We start from the raw sequence: 19271 nt of genomic DNA, 5'->3' as shown, positions 1-19271 counted from the left end.
CAATATTACCTTATAAGGCAGAATTTCTGACGCATTGGGAAGGGGAAAGGTTTATTTTGAGGTTTCCAGCAATGGTGTGAAATTCAAAACTCATTCAATAGCAGCTGACTCGCTCAAGTATTAATTGATTTTGCTGCAAGGCTCCCTTGTGCCCCCTCACTGCTTTTCCCCCTCCTCTGCATGACGAGTGCACCCACAGTACTTTGTTGTCATTTCTGAGCGGAAAAACTCTGTCCCAGGATCCCAAAATCTCTCCTTCTCTCCTTCTCCCTGTTCCTTTCACCAGCTGGTTCCTCTCTTTTCCATTATGTCTCACTTGTGCCTTTGCTTTTCTTCTCTGTCCTCTCTGTGTCCACCTGAGGTGACATCTCTTCCTTGCACATCCCATTTCAACTGGAGAGTCTTGCCTTTTCCCTTCCAAGGGGTTTTCCCTCCCACTGACTTCCCACCTTGCTCCCAGAACATCAAACAGGTCCTTCAAACCATCTTGGCTACAATGCCCATGACAACAGGTCTAACAATATTGGTAGGTCAAAGAGCAACTTGATGTGTTCAGCTGGAGAGGAGGAGACTGAGGGGAGACCTCAGTGCAGTTCCAACTGCCTGGGCAGGGGCAGAGGAGGGGCAGGACTGAGCTCTGCTCTGGGGGCACCAGGGACAGCCCCCAGGGAATGGCTGGAGCTGTGTCAGGGCAGGCTCAGGTTGGATCTCAGGGCAAGGTTCTTCCCCCAGAGGGTGGTTGGCACTGAACAGGCTCCCCAGGGCAGTGGGCACAGCCCCAAGGCTGCCAGAGCTGCAGGAGGGTTTGGATGATCCTCTGGGGCACAGGGGGTGACTCTTGGGGATGGGACTGTGCAGGGCCAGGAGTTGGACTGGATGATCCTTGTGAGTCCCTTCCAGCTCAGCATGTTCTGGGATTCTGTGGTTCAGTGAAATCATTGTCTGCTATATCACAAGGCCATGATGAAGCCCGGTGTGCAGTTGTGTTGCCTTCACACGACTCATCTGCTTCGTCCCCTTTCTCACTGACTTATGCATCAAACAAGTTCCCAGGGATGGAGCTCCAGAGCTGCTGGAGCACTGAGTAACACCCTGTGTTGTCCACAGGCTGCAGAATAACAGAATCCCAGAATGGTTTGGGTTGGAATGGACCTTAAACATCATCTCACTCCACCTCCTGCTATGGGCAGGGACACCTTTCACTGGACCAGGTTGCTCTAAGTCCCATCCAACCTGGCCTTGATCAAGAGCCAGGCTGAGCATTTCCCAAACCTGTGACTGGACCTCCCACATCCTTCTCCCAGGGCTGGAATGTGGTTCAGCTTCTGCCATGAGTCCCCAGCCTTGCCCCCAGCCTTTGCCTCCACAGTCAGGAGGAGAAGCTCTGGGAGATCCATCAGTGTGTCCATCAGGACTTGCCTGGCACAAAGGGTCTCCAGGATTTTGGGAGTTCTGGTAGCACCAACTTCATATAAAAATGGAGCCTGAAGGGTCAGAAGCAGCCAGGGAAATCTTGCCTTTGGGGCTGGATGAGTGATAGGTTTTGTCTGAATGAAAATGTTTATGGCAAGTGATTTGAATATTTCCTTAAGCATTTTCTATTACTCATTAACAAATTATAGCAGGGGTTTTATCTGAAGTGTTTTTGTTAAAATTTCAAAAGTCTGCACAAGAGAAACTTTGTAAAAAAAAAAAAAAAGTAGGAAAAAATATTCAATTCTCCATCAAAATAGAGCTTAACTGGGGAAATATTAACCAGCTGCAACAATATTGGATCAGGAGGGAAATAGCTGCAGATAGCAGCTTATTTCTTGGAGCTGACTTTTCATCAAAACTCTCCATTTTTTTCTGCCTAAAAATTTCAGTTGAAAATATGATTTTGTATCCCTACAGGAATCAGGTACTTTCTGAAATCAATTTGGCTTAGTCAAGACTCCAACTTTCCATCCAGAAATGGTTTAGGGCAGAAAATACTTGCCTTTGTATCCACATTGCAAGTGACACCTTCTTCCCATCCCCCCAGATCCCTCTCCTGCTCAGCACAGAAAGTGCTGTTGAATTTGTTCTGGAATACTTGCAGTCCCTGAAGAGGTCATTAAGTAGTTCTTGGTCTTTATCCCCGCCTATCTGTTTTCCCTTTTTTTTTTATCCTCATTTTTTTCTTTCCTGAGCCTGATGAAAGCCTCACCTGGCACTCAGACACACAGACTTCCCATATTTATTGGGACCTGGAGCTATAATGAGTGTAACAGTCTCCCTCCAATATTGATTGTTAGCAAATTAGCTGCATGTTAATGGCAGAGGCCTGAAGGAACTGGTTTTGCTGTAAATCTGTGAGCACTGTTGTGTGCACAGAATAACTGACAGCACCTCATAAATGTTTGATTGGCAAGGCTTTGGGATGGTTTACAGCACACGGAATGTGCTGGTTGTTCCCAGTGACTGCCTGGTGGACACCACAGCACAGACACCACCAGCACAGCTGCATAAGCAGCTTTTAGGCTTTTCAGAGGTTTCCCTGATCCCTGCATTAAAGTCTGTCCCTATTCTCACAAGCTGAGCTCCCAGGACATCGAGGCAATGGATGAAGTTGCCCTCAGCAGTTGCCAGGAAGAATCTACATGGATTCTCCAAATGCAACACTTCAGGTTTCCTTAACATCAAAGGGCCTGTTTGCTCGCTTCTTAATTTGGCTTTTCTCCAAGAGGAAAATCACCCCCAGTCTGATGAAAAGGCAGGCAGGTGATGCTGAGGAAAATGCTGACACTTGCATGCTGGGGTGAAAGGTTTGGCACAGAAGCTCTGCCAAGGGCAAAGACCTGCCCAGCCCAGAGCCCCCGGCCCCGCACACGGGTCTGGCCTCGGGCCTCGTGTCCAGGGGGTCCCAAACAGGCTGATAATTGGAGAATTAGGAGCTGCATGAGCAAAAAGCAAAGAGCACCTGCCAATTTCCCGAGGTCTTAAAGCAGTGGCGAGGTGGATTCATATAAAAGATAATGAGCCGTGGTGTATTTGTTACAAAGCCAAACAGCTGGTCTGGCATTCCCACGTCACGGCTGTGTTTGCTGCTGCCTGGGGGGCAGTGCTGTGTTTGCTGATGGCATCCTGCAGCAGGGGATCACAGGGACAGCACAGGATCCAGTGCTGGATCCACTACTTGGGATGGGGCAACCCTGGATGTTCACACAGACCGGGAATGAGAGGCTGGAGAGCAGAGCTGGGAGAGGGCCCTGGGGGTGCTGGTGGGTGCCAGTTGTTCCTGGGTCAGCAGTGCCCTGGCAACCAGGAGGGACATCCCTGTCCTGGGGGCATCAGGGAGGGGATTGTCCTGCTCTGCTCTGCCCTGGGGCGGCCTCACCTCAATATTGGGGCAGTTTGGGGGGACACAATGGAAAAGGTCAGATTAAGCCATTGGAGAGTGTCCAAAGGAGGGACCCAGAGATGGGGAAGGGCCTGGATTTGGAGCCGTGGGAGGACACTGAGGGCACTTGGTGTGTTCAGCTGGAGAGGAGGAGACTGAGGGGAGACCTCAGTGCAGTTCCAACTGCCTGGGCAGGGGCAGAGGAGGGGCAGGACTGAGCTCTGCTCTGGGGGCACCAGGGACAGCCCCCAGGGAATGGCTGGAGCTGTGTCAGGGCAGGCTCAGGGTGGATCTCAGGGCAAGGTTCTTCCCCCAGAGGCTGGTTGGGCACTGGAACAGAATCCCAGGATGTGCTGAGCTGGAAGGGACCCACAAGGATCATCCAGTCCAACCCCTGGCCCTGCACAGCTCCATCCCCAAGAGTCACCCCCTGTGCCCCAGAGGATCATCCAAACCCTCCTGCAGCTCTGGCAGCCTTGGGGCTGTGCCCACTGCCCTGGATAAACTTCCATCTTGGGAATGGCTGGTTTGCCTCTATTAGCTTGTGCTCTGTAAGAGATACAGCAGCATTGTAGGTTCCTTTGAGTAATGAGACATCTAGTGACTTTACCCTCATTATAACTAACAGATCTTCTCTGAGACTACTTTCAGTTCTGTAGTTAAGCTGCAGTATATAACTGTTCAATGTAAGTTTAACTAGCATTTAATAATAAAAGTATTCTGAATATTTGTACTGAGAGGTGATTAGAGTATTTTGCTGGTGATAAGAAATAAAAAATCTAATGCCGCCAGCTTTCTTTTAAACAGCTTTCTAGGAGGTAAATTAAGAATAGGGCTGAACAGGGCTGTGCTCCCCTCAGCTGATGGTGGGCACCAGCAAGAAGACACCTTTCTTTTGACCGTTGTGGCTTTCAGAGTCCATCAGTGCAGAGACCATCCCAAGAGCTTCATGTTGGCCAAGGTGGAGCCTTACTGGGAACAGCAGAAGGTTTCCCAGATCTAAAAGAAAGGCTGAGTTAGAGTCCCCTTCCAAAACAGCTGCTACTAAGGAAGAGAGAGATGTGGAAGGCCACAAGGGGAAAGGGAGAGGATCCTCACAGAAATACCAGACTGAACAAGGGCCATGAGCCAAAGGAGCAGAGCAGTTGAGAAAGTTGCTCATTGGAGGTCTGAGCTTTGAAACAACAGATGAGAGAGCACTTTGGGAAATGGGGCACAATCAGGGACTGTGTGGTGAGGAGAGACCCACAGGCACAGATAACAGCAGTGGGAACATCACAATTTGAACATCTCAGCACCTCAGTGGGGGGTTTGCCCAAGCCCTCTGGCTTTGCTCGTTCTGGCTGCCACAGCTGCCGTGGGGCCTGGAGAGAAGGATGTCCCCTGTATTTGGAAAGTTGCTCTTCTGAGCTGAGGGATTGGAAATGGCCTTTTGAAAACTGTCCCTTCCTTGTGGCCATCATCTCCCACCTGATGCACTGGATACACCTCTAAGACCTGGGGGAAAGGGGGGAGGGGGTGGAGCCAAAGCACGAACATGCCTAGAACCAGAAAAAATTGGGATTGATTTGTTTTGCCTTCAAGCACCATGGGCAGGAATGGTCCTCCCAGGCTCCCTGGGCTCCAGGGCTGCCACGGGGCTGTTTCCTAATCAGCTGATCCTGCTTGGCAGAAGAACTGGTGATTCATGACTCAAGCCTAAGTTTTTCCCTTGGCTTTGAAGGGTGGTCCTGGATGACCTGGGTGACAGATAGAGGAAACTTTACTGGAACCAACTCCAGGTAGTGAGTTGAATCCTATCTTCAGTGCTTGTGTCTCCATGGAAGTTTGGATTTGCCACACTTTCAAGCATAAGAACTCCCAGCACCTTTCCTAAAACAGAGCAAAAGCAAATCCAAGTAAAAATGGCTTTGAGTGGAGAGAGGGCGGCTTAGATATCGGGATATTGGGGAGAAATTGTTCCCTGTGAGGGTGGGGAGGCCCTGGCACAGGTTGCCCAGAGAAGCTGTTGCTGCCCCTGGATCCCTGGAAGTGTCCAAGGCCAGGTTGGACGGGGCCTGGAGCAACCTGGGCTGGTGGAAGGTGTCCTGCAGGGGGAGGGACTAGATGAGCTTTGAGATCCCTTCCAACCCAAACCATTCCCTGATTCTGTAATTCCATGAAAAAAACTGAAACAAACAAAAAGCCACTTTGATATTTCCAATGGCTGTTTGGACTAACCCTGCCCCAGGAACCCCTGGTGCCAATGAATATTCCCCATCCAGCTCCATCCCTGGTCTCCACATGACAAGAAGTCCCTTCCTTGGGAAGCTGCAGTGCCCTCTGCCCCTCTGAGAGTGGATCTGGATCTCTGTTCACTCTCACCGCCCTTTGCCAGTTAATATATTTTTTAATTCCACTACAGTCCTCTAAAAATGAGATCACCAGGAAGGCACATGGCCTGCAGGGTGCAAATCCCTTCCTGCTGCTCTGGTCCCTATTCCTCACTCTCCACAGGTGCCCTTTGCTTCCTCCTGAGCAGACCCCACTAAAGCCTCCAGAGCTCCGTCAAGCTCCTCTCCTTGCCCAGCAAGAAGTAGTTTAGAGCTCACCCCTGTACTCACAGGGAAATGTTTGATTATTATTTCCCCCTGTTCTTTCTTCTGCCTTTGCCAACACTGGCATGTTCCTTACAACCCTCAGCCCATGGATATTGTTGAGTGCTGCTCCTTTCCCTCCCAGGCAGCCTCAGGTTTGGCTGCTCTCTGGAATACACATCATATGCAAACACCATCTCCTTTCAATTTGCTCCCTTTTCAGGTGGTTTAGGGATATAATACAGCCCAAATCTCAGCATAGACCTTTGGGGAACACTACTGGCAACCAGTTTCATTTATTCCTGCTCTTTATTCCCTTTCTTTAACCTCTGATATGTTCCCGCTGATGCCAAGGCAGCCAGTTCTCGAGGAGCTCCCAATGAGGAGCATGCAGGATGCATTTGGGAAATCCAGGTGTGGTGTATGAACCTGGATCACCCTTTACCTGCTTGTCAGTTCTCTGAAGGGCTCAGCTGAATGTCTGAAGCATTTTTTCCCTCTCTACATCCATGACTACTCACTTATTCTGCACTCCAGGTTTCTCCAGTTTTCCCAGAGCAGTTTTCCCAGTTTTCCCAGAGTTCTGGGCTTCCCCAGCTTCCCTGGGAGCTTGTTTTAAGCATTGGCATACCTCCTATTCCTTTGGCATTGAGGCCAATTTAAGGAATGGGTTACCAGCAATTGTATCTCTGGGCTCCTTACAGTGCCTGTGTGAATGCCAGCTGGGCCTGGCAATTTGTCATTATTCACTGTATTGATTCAATCTAAAACCCTCTTTACTGACTCTTCAGTCTGAGGTTCTTCCTCTGATTTGTCTCTCCCACCACCCTGGCCAAGGACTGTCTCCATATTCCAGGGCCAAGCACTCAGGATTTTCTGCTGTCATTTTACCTTAACAAACACTTCACACTTCAGTCACCTGTTGGCACCTCCAGGTTTCCTGGTGGCCTCTCCTCCCCAGGACTATTTGCTGCTGAGGGACTGAGCAGAATGGAGGATTAGACAAGACTTTGCCTTTTTCTGTTTCTTTTCCACGAGCCCAAATGCCCAGGCAAGTGATGAGATGTCCCAGGGAGGAGCCATAAATCAGTCCCTTCATCTGGCCCCTGCATCCAGCTGGGACAGCCCCAACCAGCCAGGCATGAAAGCAGCACCTGAATCATCTGCCTGCATCTCCTACTGGTCTCTGGTGACCAGGCTTGGAAATGAAGCATATGGCAGACAGGAGCTTTGTAAAGGGTTTGAGGAGTCCTGTGTAGTTCTCTTTTAGTTTTGATATTTCCCCCCCATGAATTCAAGAAGAGTCTTTGGGGGTAAAATGGAATTCTTCCCCTATGCTCCCTGCTCCCCTCGACATCCCTCCTGTGGCCAGCCCCTTCCAGCAGAGCCTGGAGTTACTAAAAATCCAAACCAGATATTCCCCCAGCCTCAAAATGGAATCGTAGAGTCATCAAGTAGTTTGGGCTGGAAGGGACCTAAAAGACCATCCCATTCCAAGCCCCTGCTGTGGCAGGGACACCTTCCACTAGACCAGGTTGCTCAGAGCATGTTTGTCTCATCCAGAGCCAGCTTGGCAGAGGGACACTGAGGAGGGGAGGGAAAGGGGGGAAGTACAGCTTTTAAGTACTATATATGCAACTCCAAATCCATGATGCCTCCCTAGGCTTGGCCTCCTCTCTATCACACTATCATAAAAATGGCCAAGCCCTTGAAAGGCTGGGAAACCTTTCCCCGCTGCCAGACTGCACTTTAAACACAAGTCTGAGCTCCTGTTCTTCCCAGGAGAAGTCTTTTCAGTGCACCAAAAATCCACAACCCACCAATAAATATTCTTAGAAGAGCTTTCTGCAACTGTTTTTGAGCAGTGAGGAGAAGTGAGCAGCGCTCAGTGCCACGATTTCGTGCTCTGTTCCATGTGATCCCTTTGCCCCAGTGCTGAGCACAAACTCCTGGGATAAAGGGTTTGACTGGCATGAGCTGCAAGAGCTGCTCCACTCTGGCACCACATGGACAGCCATTACCCAGGCTCCTCATTAATGTTTAATTAAGAGAAATGCTTTCTGAATTGCAACTGGAAAGAAACCACCTGGATTACTGAAGACACCATCCTGAGCCTTCAGATGCTCCTTTTCCAAGGACACTGCCAGGGTGAGGGGTTGCAGCAGCAGAAGACAAGGGGAGAATCTCCTCACCTTGTGAACACACACACAGATCCACAGTCCCACCCACTCACACACATCCCTTATGGATACACTTCCAGCAAAGCCAGAGCTCCCGGCAGCCCCTGTGGCACGAAGGTGCCCAACACTGCACCCAGGATTGGAGTGCTGTGCACGGACCAGGGTGTCAGTGGAAACAGTGCAAGGTCCAGCACAAGAGCTGTCTAAGCCTTTCCCAGGCAGAGCTGCAAAACAAGGGCGTTTTGCAGTGGCCACTTGGAATGGCTACCGAGTGATCCTTTGGGAAACAGCACAAGTGTCCACAGAGGTCACAAATCACAGAACTGTGGAATGGTTTGGGTTGGGAGGGACCTTAAAACTCATCCAGTTCCCATCCCCTGTCAAGGGCAGGGACACCTTCCACCAGCCCAGGTTGCTCCAAGCCCCGTCCAACCTGGCCTTGGACACTTCCAGGGATCCAGAGGCAGCCACAGCTTCTCTGGGCAACCTGTGCCAGGGCCTCCCCACCCTCACAGCCAACAATTACTTCCCAATCTCCCATCTATCCCTGCCTTCAGTTAGTGGGAATCCATTCCCCTCATCCTGTCCCCCCAAGTCCTTGTCCCCAGTCCCTCTCCAGCTCTCCTGGAGCCCCTTTAGGCCCTGCAAGGGGCTCTCAGGTCTCCCTGGAGCCTTCTCTTCTCCAGGTGAACCCCCCCAGCTGTCCCAGCCTGGCTCCAGAGCAGAGGGGCTCCAGCCCTGGCAGCATCTCCGTGGCCTCCTCTGGCCTCTCTCCAGCAGCTCCACGTGCTCCCTGTGCTGTTCCCCAGGGCTGGGGCAGCTCTGCAGGGGGGTCTCACCTGAGGGGGCAGAGGGGCAGATTCCCCCCTACCTGCTGCCCACACTGTGGGGTCAGCACAGCACAGGGGGTTTAGGGTGCTGGGGCAGGTCCAGCCTCTCTCCCACCAGCACCCCAAAATCCTTCTCCCCAGGGCTGCTCTCCAGCCATTCCCTGCTCAGCCTGTGTTTATTCCTGGGATTGCCCCGGACCAGGGGCACGACCTTGCCCTGTAACAGAACAGGAGCAAAATGCCCCAACAGTGGAGACTGAGCTCTGAAACAGCCTCAGCTGCAGACACAGAGCAGTTGCCCCCCTGTGGGCAAATGCAGCCTTTTCTCTTTCTTGATTTTGGCCCAGGAAGGTGAGAAGGGCCCTTGGGTGGGGGACAAGGGGAGCTTTGCTGAGGAACTCATGCCCTGGTGATCAGTGCCTTCCACCTCCTGCATGGCCACAGTCAAGGCTTCTCCCACCACAGCAATTCCTCCGTGGGGTTAAACTGCCTTTCTTGAGTTATCCCCCACCAGCACCACCTTCCCCCACTGATTCCTCTGGACAAATCTGCCATCCCTACCTTAATAAAAGCAACAGTGAGAGCGTTAAATGCAGCCCCAGCAGCATGAGAACCTCCACACAAATTCCAAAATGTCACTTTGGAACTTTAGCACTTCATCTTTTTTAGCTGCGAAGGGTAAAGATCCTCCTCAATGCAAATTAGCACTGCAGCAAAGATGCCAAACCTTCCTCTCCTCCCCCAGTCGTGGTAAGATTCAAGATTGCTGCATGATTAAGCCCTGGCAGCTTTTCCTCCCTCCTTTTTCTAAAACAAACATTAAATTATGAAAATAAATGTAAAAAATCCCTTATGCTCCCGCAATCTGGATGTTACGGATCAAATGGACCGAAGTCAGAATATAGAAATTCAAAAGGTTACTGAGAAATATCAGCTCTTCATCCTTCATTTCACAGACTTTAAATCAGTATTAAATGATTGCATTAAGGAGGCAGAATATTAGAGAGGGAATTGGCTGAAATTTTGTAGGAATACTTCTAGTCAGTGAAAATGTAAATGTGTTAACAACAAAATGTTTTGCAAATCCATATTTGTTTTGCAGCTTGTGCATTTATTAGATACACTTGGGCAATGTCACATTCTTTGGTTTCCAATCATTGTGCTTTTGAGAGTTTGAGGTTAATTAAAGAGAGAGAAAAAAAAAAAAAGATGTCCCAATTTTAAATTGAAATGTTTTTGGGTTGTCAAACTAATTTTCACTTTAACCAAAAGAAATTCTTCTCTGAGTTCTTGGTTTTCCAAAAATTTCAGTTTCAGTTTGGCTTTAGCTTGGAATTCAACTCTTTCATACTGTGAAGAAATCTCGGTTTATCCATGAGCTCTGTTAGAGTCAAAGTTGTCACCAGAACCTCTCCTTTTGTGCTTTCTATCTTTTTTTGCATCCTCACTTTGGGGAGCTTTTGTCTTTAATTGATACAGTCTATTTTAATACATTCTTAGTCAGCAAATTCATCAGAATCTCTTCTACTTCCTTTCTTCTTCCTTTCAAGTGCAAAATCCAGATGAAATCTTCATTCAGTGCTGGGAACTGAAGGGCAGAGGAAGGGACATTCCTCATTCTCAGATACCTATTCCTGTTAAAAGCCTTTGCCCCTCTGGAAAATTGTCATGTTTAGTATTTTGTCATTTGCTCCTGATGGGCCTCGTGTGGGTTGGACCTTCCCAGGGCTCTCAGTGAGTCCCCAGCGTGTCAGTGATTTCTTCACGGGTTGTTGTCCTCCCTCCCCAAACATCCTCCCCATCTCCCTGTGCTTGGGGGGTGGGGATGGACCAGGGCTCCTCTGGGATGTCCTCGATGGAGCCCTTCTGAGAGCCCTGGGCTCAAACCAAGGGAAAAATGGAAGAAATCAAAGGGCTTTGAGGATGAGGCCAAGGGGGTGGAAACCCTGTGAGCCAAAAATGAACAGAAGCACTTTGCTGTGAGGGAACCACTGCAAGCAGGCCATGGGAGAAGCCAAAGGGCACCATCCCCAGGCACCGCTCCCTGCACCCCTCACTTCTCTCTCACAGATAGCAAGGAGAGATCCAGAATGTGGGAGACAGTCCCCAGGCAGGTGCCTTCACAGTACAATACAAATCCCATCTCTGTGAGCAGGGACAGCCCCCAGGGAATGGCTGGAGCTGTGTCAGGGCAGGCTCAGGTTGGATCTCAGGGCAAGGTTCTTCCCCCAGAGGGTGGTTGGCACTGAACAGGCTCCCCAGGGCAGTGGGCACAGCCCCAAGGCTGCCAGAGCTGCAGGAGGGTTTGAATGATCCTCTGGGGCACAGGGTGGGACTCTTGGGCATGGGGCTGTGCAGGGCCAGGGGTTGGACTGGATGATCCTTGTGGGTCCCTTCCAACTCAGCATGTTCTGGGATTCTAGGATACTCTGGTTCTTCTTATAAGATTTCCATCACACAGGAAGGCAGAAGAGTGTTTCCATTTCCTGGGCATGTAATAATGAAAAAGAAAACACTAATTAAAAAAGAAAGAAGGAAGAGTGTGCTGCCTGATTGGCTGAGCAGAGCTTCTGGAGTTTATCCTACCTTTGTTGTGGAAATAGGCTAAAATATTTCTCTTTCTAGCTCCCAGTCCTCCTGACAAAACAGGGCTTCCAGGCAGGAAACTCAGTAGTCATGGCTGGGATTCAGTGGTAGAGGAAGACAAAGAGCTTCCAAACCATGGCTACAAGTGGGATGTGTTTTGGGACTAGAGCTGTTCAGTGCCTGTGCTTTGTGCTCCTCCTCTGGCTTCAGCTTCACTCTGCAGAGACCAAACCCAGCCTGTGGGAAGGGGAATTTGGGATCTGCATGGATTGGCACTACAGGCACTGGCCTTCCTAAGGATGTCTCCCTCTCTTGTTACCTCTAGCCCTGCTCACTTCTTTCTTCTCTCTTTTTCCAAACTCAGCACAGCATTTCCCAAAAAACCTGAGCACTGGGTGAGGACACAACCCCAGCACTGGGGCTGACCACGATGGTCATGTCTCAGGGCATCATAAAGCATGACTGAAACTCGTGAACTGCAGTGGCTGAGAGAAAATCTGCGGCTGAGAGGGTGCTGGAGGTGCAGGTGAACATGGGCACTGAAGCTGCTAGAGGAGCTCAGTGCAGCTCCCAGGGATGAGTGTGGGTGAACCTCATCAGGAGCAGGGATTCACCATTGCTCTTCAGTCCTGCACCCGCTGCTTCAGGAGCATGCTGGCAACCGGGGGAGGAGTAAGAGAAGGAGAAATCTGCCAGCCCAAATTTCTCCTTTGGCAGCCCAGGCACGTGCATCCCAGAGGGAAAAAACATCCCACTTTCAGCATGCGAGGCACTGCCGTGGCCTCCTCAGAGGTGTCCCTGAGGGCAGGACTGATGGCTGCCTGGCACAGGTGATTTCTCACTGCTGACCACAATGGGACTCCAGATGATAACTCAGGTGGAGACATCTCCACTCTGCAGCAGTGTTTGTGCAGATGGATCCTGCCAGGCTCCCATCACTCCGACACGTCAGGAGGGAGCACTCACGGTGTCGATGGCTCAGCACATCGGGTGAGTTCAGGATGGTCCTGTCCTGTCCCTCTGACTCCCTCACTCCCCAGCCCTGGAAGTGTCCAAGGCCAGGTTGGACAGGGCTTGGAACAACCTGGGCTAGTGGAAGGTGTCCCTGCCCATGGCAGGGGGTGGGATGAGATGGGCTTTAAGGTCCCTTCCAACCATTCCACGGCTCTATGACATCTCCTACATGCCCTTGGCAGGGGCAACCACAGAGCTCACGTGCAGGATCCAGTGATGTCCTGGGCACTCTGGAGTCATACCCATCCACCTCATAGACACCATCTCAAGGATCTTTTTATTCTACCTCCCATGGTAGCAGGAGAAACTGGATGGCCTTTAAGGTCCCTTCAAACCCAAACCATTCCATGATTCTGTGACTCTTGCCCCACAGCCCAGTGTGGGTTGTGTCCATCCAGCCTCTCAGTCACAGCAGTGCTGGGTTCCCATGCCAGCTCCAAGACAAGCCAGGTGAGCAGCTACAGAGTAAATCATATTAAAAACAGCTCTCCCAAGATAAAACAATCCACTTCTTATCAGAGAAAGTGTTTCATTTGGCATTGTAACCCAAGAGGAGCAGTTTCGCTGCACCAAAATCTCTGTCAAGTTGTAGTTTTGGGTCAGCCTCACAGAGTTATTCTCTTCTGGATCGCTGGCCAAATGGAGAACACAATCACTTGCATACCCCTGCTCGTGACAATCAGACAGGGCAGCCTTGCCCTCCATTTGCAGAACCAGCAGAAGGAGGTGAAAGATCTGAGCTGTCGCTGACACACACAGTGCTGCCAGCTCCTGCCTCCCAGCCCAGGGAAACAACTGATTTCACAGGAAGCAGGAAAGTTAATTGTTTTTTGAGCTCCTTTCCCTGGAGCGGTGAGGGAGGGATGGGGCTGTGATTCAGAGAATGAATGTGGTTTGGAGATTCATGGAAAAGCGGCTTTTGGAAGAGAAATGAGATGCAGGCAGAGCCCCACGTCACAGCCACTGATGTTTCTAGGAAAGTGAGTGTCACCCTCTGAGCAGGAGGGAGCTCAGTGACAGCCCTGCACCTCTATTAAGGCTGTTCCAATTAGACTTATTACAGAGGTGATCTAATAATGACGGGTTCTGGCCCAGAGCTGTTGATAATTAAATATTTGCAGTTTCTTAGAGACATCCTGGTGATTTTTTTTCCGTGTACGCACTGGAGGACAGCTGCCATTTCTTTTAGCCAACCAGAGCACATAAATCAGAGAGATTCAGAAAACAGGAAGCAAGTACAGGGTGAATTCTAAAGGAAAACATTTTCCAAGGTTTGTAGCTGCAGGTTCACATCTCCTTCCCTCCAGCAAACCCCACATCCTCCTCCAGTGAGAGTGGACTCACAACTGCAGAGAGCACAGGGGATGCCCTGTGTCTGTTCAAGCCACCTGTCAGCTCACAGTGATGATGGGGGTGTAGATGCCAGGCAGGATGGGTGGAAAGTGTGTTTTCTTGTTCACTGCTCATTCTTGGATTGATTTCCAGTGGTTTCCACTATGTCCCCTGGGGTTTTTAGTATCATTTCCGTCTCCATGGAAAGGGACAATCTGTGGAACCAAAACACACCTTGGAAGGATGGACTGACACCAACATCTTGATCTCTGTGTGCCCTTGAATTTTCTGTGATCAGGAGCTAATTCCTCATGGTGTGTGAAGTGCTGACAGCAGGATGCACCCGGTGAGCAGGGAATATTGGAATTCAGAGTCAGGGAAGCAGATCCTGGGCCAGCTTGGCATCCCACACAGCTTGACCTTGCTATTTCTGCCTGAAATGTGAACTTATGGCTCAGCATTCCCTCCTTCTCTGAGCAAACTGAAGGATTAGGGTCCATCAAGGCAACACCCAGGAAAACGTGGGTGGTGGGCCTCCCTCTGGGTGTAATTTAGGAACACACTTCCTAAATTTCAGTCCATCTCAGGCTGCTGGCTAAAAAACCTGCTGCCTTGAACTTTGTGTAACCTCAGACTCTGGATTTCTATGCAAGATCCAGCCCTTCCAAGCTGGATCCCACAGTGCACAGTTTCAGTGTGTCTAATTTTTAGAGGTTCCAGCAAAACACCCGGGCCTTTCTCAGCAGTTCATGTTATCAGGAACTGAGTCTGTGCGTCATTCCCAGGCTCAGCCTTCCATGCCGGCAATTTCCTACCACTGGATCTTGATCTGTCCTTATCTGCAAAATTAGACATTGTTTTGCTATCAGGAATCTGCACCCTCTGGGTGGATTTTTATACAGTGAGTATTATTCAGAAACTTCACTTTAATAAACTGAAAGACGGAGTTCCTTCTGTTTGCCACACTTGGGCAGGTTTTCCAAACCTTGACTCATCTTTGCGAGTCTTTGTCTCCCTTTTCCAGCTTGACAACATGTTTTAACAATGTGGGTATCAGCTCTAGAGGCAGCAGTTTATCTTGCTCTGCCCATTGTTGTGTGCAGAAATCACACCACCTCTTCCTATCCTGCTGCCATTTCCCTATGAATACATTTTTGGCTCCCATTCACCATCCCAGTTTCCTTATCTCGGAGTGAGCTCCCGTTAGGTTATTTCTATTCATCTCCAAGTCATTTGTGGGGTCAGGGCTTTACCATTTCTCGTATCATGAGTCTCATCTGGTGGGTTCAGATGTTTATTGTTCATAGAATCACAGAACCACAGAATACCCCGAGTTTAGAGGGACCCACCAGGAGCATTCAGGTCAACTCCAGGTCCTGCTCAGACACCCCAACAATCCCACCCTGTCCCTCAGAGTGCTGTCCAAACCCTCCTGCAGCTCTGGCAGCCTTGGGGCTGTGCCCACTGCCCTGGGGAGCCTGTTCAGTGCCAACCACCCTCTGGGGGAAGAACCTTGCCCTGAGATCCAACCTGAGCCTGCCCTGACACAGCTCCAGCCATTCCCTGGGGGCTGTCCCTGCTCACACAGAGCAGGGATTGGAGCTGCCTCTCAGGAGAGCTGCAGACCCCGATGAGCTCTGCCCTCAGTCTCCTCTTCTCCATCTGAGCAGACCAAGAGCCCTCAGCCCTCCTCAGGTTGACCATTTCCCACTGACCTGCCATCTCTCCAGTGTTTTAAGACTCCTGTAGGTCCCTCCAGCTCAGCTGTGAAGAAGTTGAATGGTTTGGTCTGAGAACAGGCCCTGAGCATCTGGAGGAGGGGATGGTGGGAGGGTCACTGTGGGGGCTGTGCTCCTGGTCGTGGTTTGCTACAGAGGATCTCCTGTGTCAGATGGCACCACTCGATGGGAAAGAAAGGGACCCCTTACCATCCCCCTCATCCAGATGAGAGGGAAATTTTTAGTGATTCCTGTGTGCTTGAAGAAAGAAGCTGCAGGTTTTTCCTCCCCTGCCATTTTCCATCATCACTGAAGTGTGGCTTTTGCCAGGATCCTCCATTCTTCCCCTGTCAGTGGAGAAGGGCAAGTCACAGAGCACCTGGCCAGTTTGCTCCCTGCTTCCCAGGCTTCTGGAGGAGAACTGAGCCACCTGACAGGTAAAAATAGACGCCCAGCCCCTGGTGCTGCAATCAGGTGCCTGTGGTGCTCTCAGAGAGCTGCTCCTTTCCTCTAATAAAGCCACCAGAGCCTCTGTATGGGCTCTGTTCTTCACCCAGCACAGGTGGACAGGGCTGTTGTGGGCAGCCCCACCCTGTGCAGGTGTGAGATTTGAACTCAGTACAAAAAATATATCACCAAGATGCTTCAGAGGAATTCCCAGCTTTGCTCCAAATGGGATAACAAGACAGGCTGTGCAGCAAACCCACCTTGCAGCTTGCTGAGAGCATCACCACTGGGGTTTGGTTAATGAAGGTCCAGCTGGGCTGGGACAACACGTGGCTCAGGTGCACACAAAACCACCCCAACAGTTCCAAGAACTCTCAAAAAAACTGCAAGTCAGCCAGGCCTCTTGAATCACCACTTGCAAAAAGGCAACAAAACAGCAGCTGCTTGTGGGAAGGGTTTTGCAGAAACAGCCCTGGGGGAGTGAGAACAGCCAGGTAAGAGGTGCAGCAGCCTCAGCCCTTCCAGCTGCAGGGGCTTATCCCAGTACCACCCCTCCAAATTCACCTCTGGAGACCAGAACCACACCTGAATAATATTTTAATCATAGCTCAACCACATTAGGGAAGAACTAGACTTTTCAGACACACTGACTGCAGAAGGAATCAGAAGGTAATTGGTTTGTCAGAACCCCCCTGGCCAAGGCCCAGACCCAAACACGTGCCCTGGGTCCAAGAACAGCTGTGGGCACAATCCCAGTGGTTTATCTCTTATCTCATGGGCTCCTCCTGCCCAGCATCTGCCAGTGGAGACCAGTGAAAATCCTACACTGAATCTCACTGCCTACAAAATGTACTTGCTCTGTGTTGATGCCAACATCTGCAGATGTTCCTGGGAAGCTGATGCTCCTCACACACATGCCAGGGACTGGAGCCTGTGCAGAATTACCTTCTGCACCAATCCACCAAAGACTTGGAGAAAAGGAGGCTCAGGGGGGACCTTCTGGCTCTGCAACTCCCTGACAGGAGGGGGGAGGCGGGGAGGTCGGGCTCTGCTCCCAGGGGACAAGGGACAGGAGGAGGGGGAACGGCCTCCAGCTGTGCCAGGGGAGGGGCAGATTGGACATAAAGAAGAATTTTTTCCTAGAAAGGGTGGTCAGGCACTAGAGGGAGCTGCCCAAGGAGATTTGGAGTCCCCATCCCTGGAGGTGCCCGAGGAAGGCCTGGCTGTGACACTCATTGCTCTGGGTGGGGGACAAGGTGGGGATGGGGCACAGGGTGGACTCCATGGGCTGGGAGGGGTTTCCAACCAAGAGGATTCTGGGATTCTGTGAATGAAGTGGTTGTACTCCCTGATACAAATTCTTAACCAGGAGGACAGTTATGCTGATCTTTTCCCATCTCCTGCTGATCCCTGAGCAATCACCACCCAGACCCTTTTTTATGGCTAAAGGAGAGCATGCTCCAGCAAGATGTGCAGTCTTCCCCTAAATGCTCTGTGTGCACAGAATCCTCCACCCTTAAAGGCTGTGGGATGAAGCTGTGCCTTCCTAAGGGGGAAGCTTCTCCTCCACTCCCTTTGGCTGCTTTGAGGGCCTTCTCTGTGCCCCCCCGAGCTCCACCAGTGTTCTACGCCATGTGGTAAGGACACCCCAATTTCCCATGGCTTACTTGGCCAGCAGTATTTGGGAGTGAGCAGGGTGTGCAGAGCGATGCATTCACCCTGAGGTTTTCCAATATCCCATGATTTCCAAGGGCTCTTTCTCGAAGGAGCCCAAAATGAAGTTTTCTGATGCCTTTCTGCTCCCCAACCCTCCCGACACAAATAACGTGAGCATCATGAGCATGTCTAATTCCCATGAATAATTTATGCAAAGTAATAAGTTCCTGATACCAATAAACAGAATAAATACAACTCCCAGAGACCACATTACCAACCAGAATTCATTTTTATGCCAACATAAAACTGTTATGATCAAGTAAGGGGAGAAATAATCTCCATCAATAACACTTCCTTATTTCCTCATTGTTTTATTTGCATGGGCTCCATCTCTGTGGAGGGTTCAATCCATCCAGCTGTCCTGGGGATGCCTCGGATGCTGTTCCAGCAGGTATTGGATTGATCATTTCTCATCACCAGCCAGTCAGTGTTGGAGGCTTTTCTTGTTTCGCTCACAACATTAGATCACTTTGGGCCACAAGCAGGGTGAGACCTGAACATATTTTACTCTGCAGGTACCAAGAAATAGCCTTATTTGGAAAAATACATATTTTCACTCTTAATTTCATACTGGCACTCACTGCACAAGACTTAAAACGTCATTATTGGACACCAGAAGCATGTTTGAATTCAGGAGCTAAAAGTGAGTGAAATCGCTCCGTGTCACCGGTGGTTTGATTAGATTTTTGCAGATATGTTTTTCCATTTGGGTCCAGATTATGTTTCCCCATTATTTCCCAGCTTTTCCCATTTTATCATTCACTAAAGGGTTTGAGAGGCTCCGCAGAAACATTTTGATGCACCATTTACTCAGCAGTGGCTGTATTCTCTGGACAACCCTAATATCCTGCCTTTCACAAAACAACCGTTTCCTTCAAATGCACGAGGGAAAAGAGTCCTTTACTGGGTAGCTACTGTTTTTTCTCATTGTTTATCTGATGTGCTGAACTGCTTAGCAGCTCTGAAAAGCACATGCTGTGCACCGACCCCCTAAAATTTATGTAGTTTCAATTTTTCAACAGGAATTTGGAATTGTCAGTAGGTAAAAAAAAGCCTGATTTAATACTTTGCAACTTTTTAGACTTATCTCACCAGCTTAGAACAAGGACAATATTCAGCTGCAGTTACTAATCAGCACAAATTAGCTCCCTCGGTGGGAATCTCTCTCATGCTCAGCATGGAAAACATCAGGTCCCTTCGGAGGGGAAACACCTACCTCTGCAACTCTTAATTGCCACTGTTAATTGCCGGGCTGGAAGTGCTGCCTGGCTGGAGATGATAAAGGCGAGATGAAAAGAGAACAAAGGCAGCAGCCAAGTGCAAAGTCTGTGTGCTCTGTGGGGGCAGAGCCCCGGGGACACAGCAGAGCCTGGGCACCATGGCCACTCCCAGGAGAACTTGGAAAGGCAGGAGGTTTCTCTGGAAGAGCCGAGTTTGGAGACAGAGGGTGGAATCAGCTGGGGCTGCAATTCCTGGACTCCCTGGTGTGTCCTGGTTTCTCCTCTCACACC

The sequence above is a fragment of the Myiozetetes cayanensis genome, unplaced genomic scaffold (assembly GCF_022539395.1).
Source record: "Myiozetetes cayanensis isolate MyiCay16 unplaced genomic scaffold, myiCay2020 scf21, whole genome shotgun sequence".
Lineage (NCBI taxonomy): Eukaryota > Metazoa > Chordata > Aves > Passeriformes > Tyrannidae > Myiozetetes > Myiozetetes cayanensis.
The sequence above is the reverse complement of the archived record's forward strand: the minus strand, read 5'-3'. Positions refer to the sequence as shown.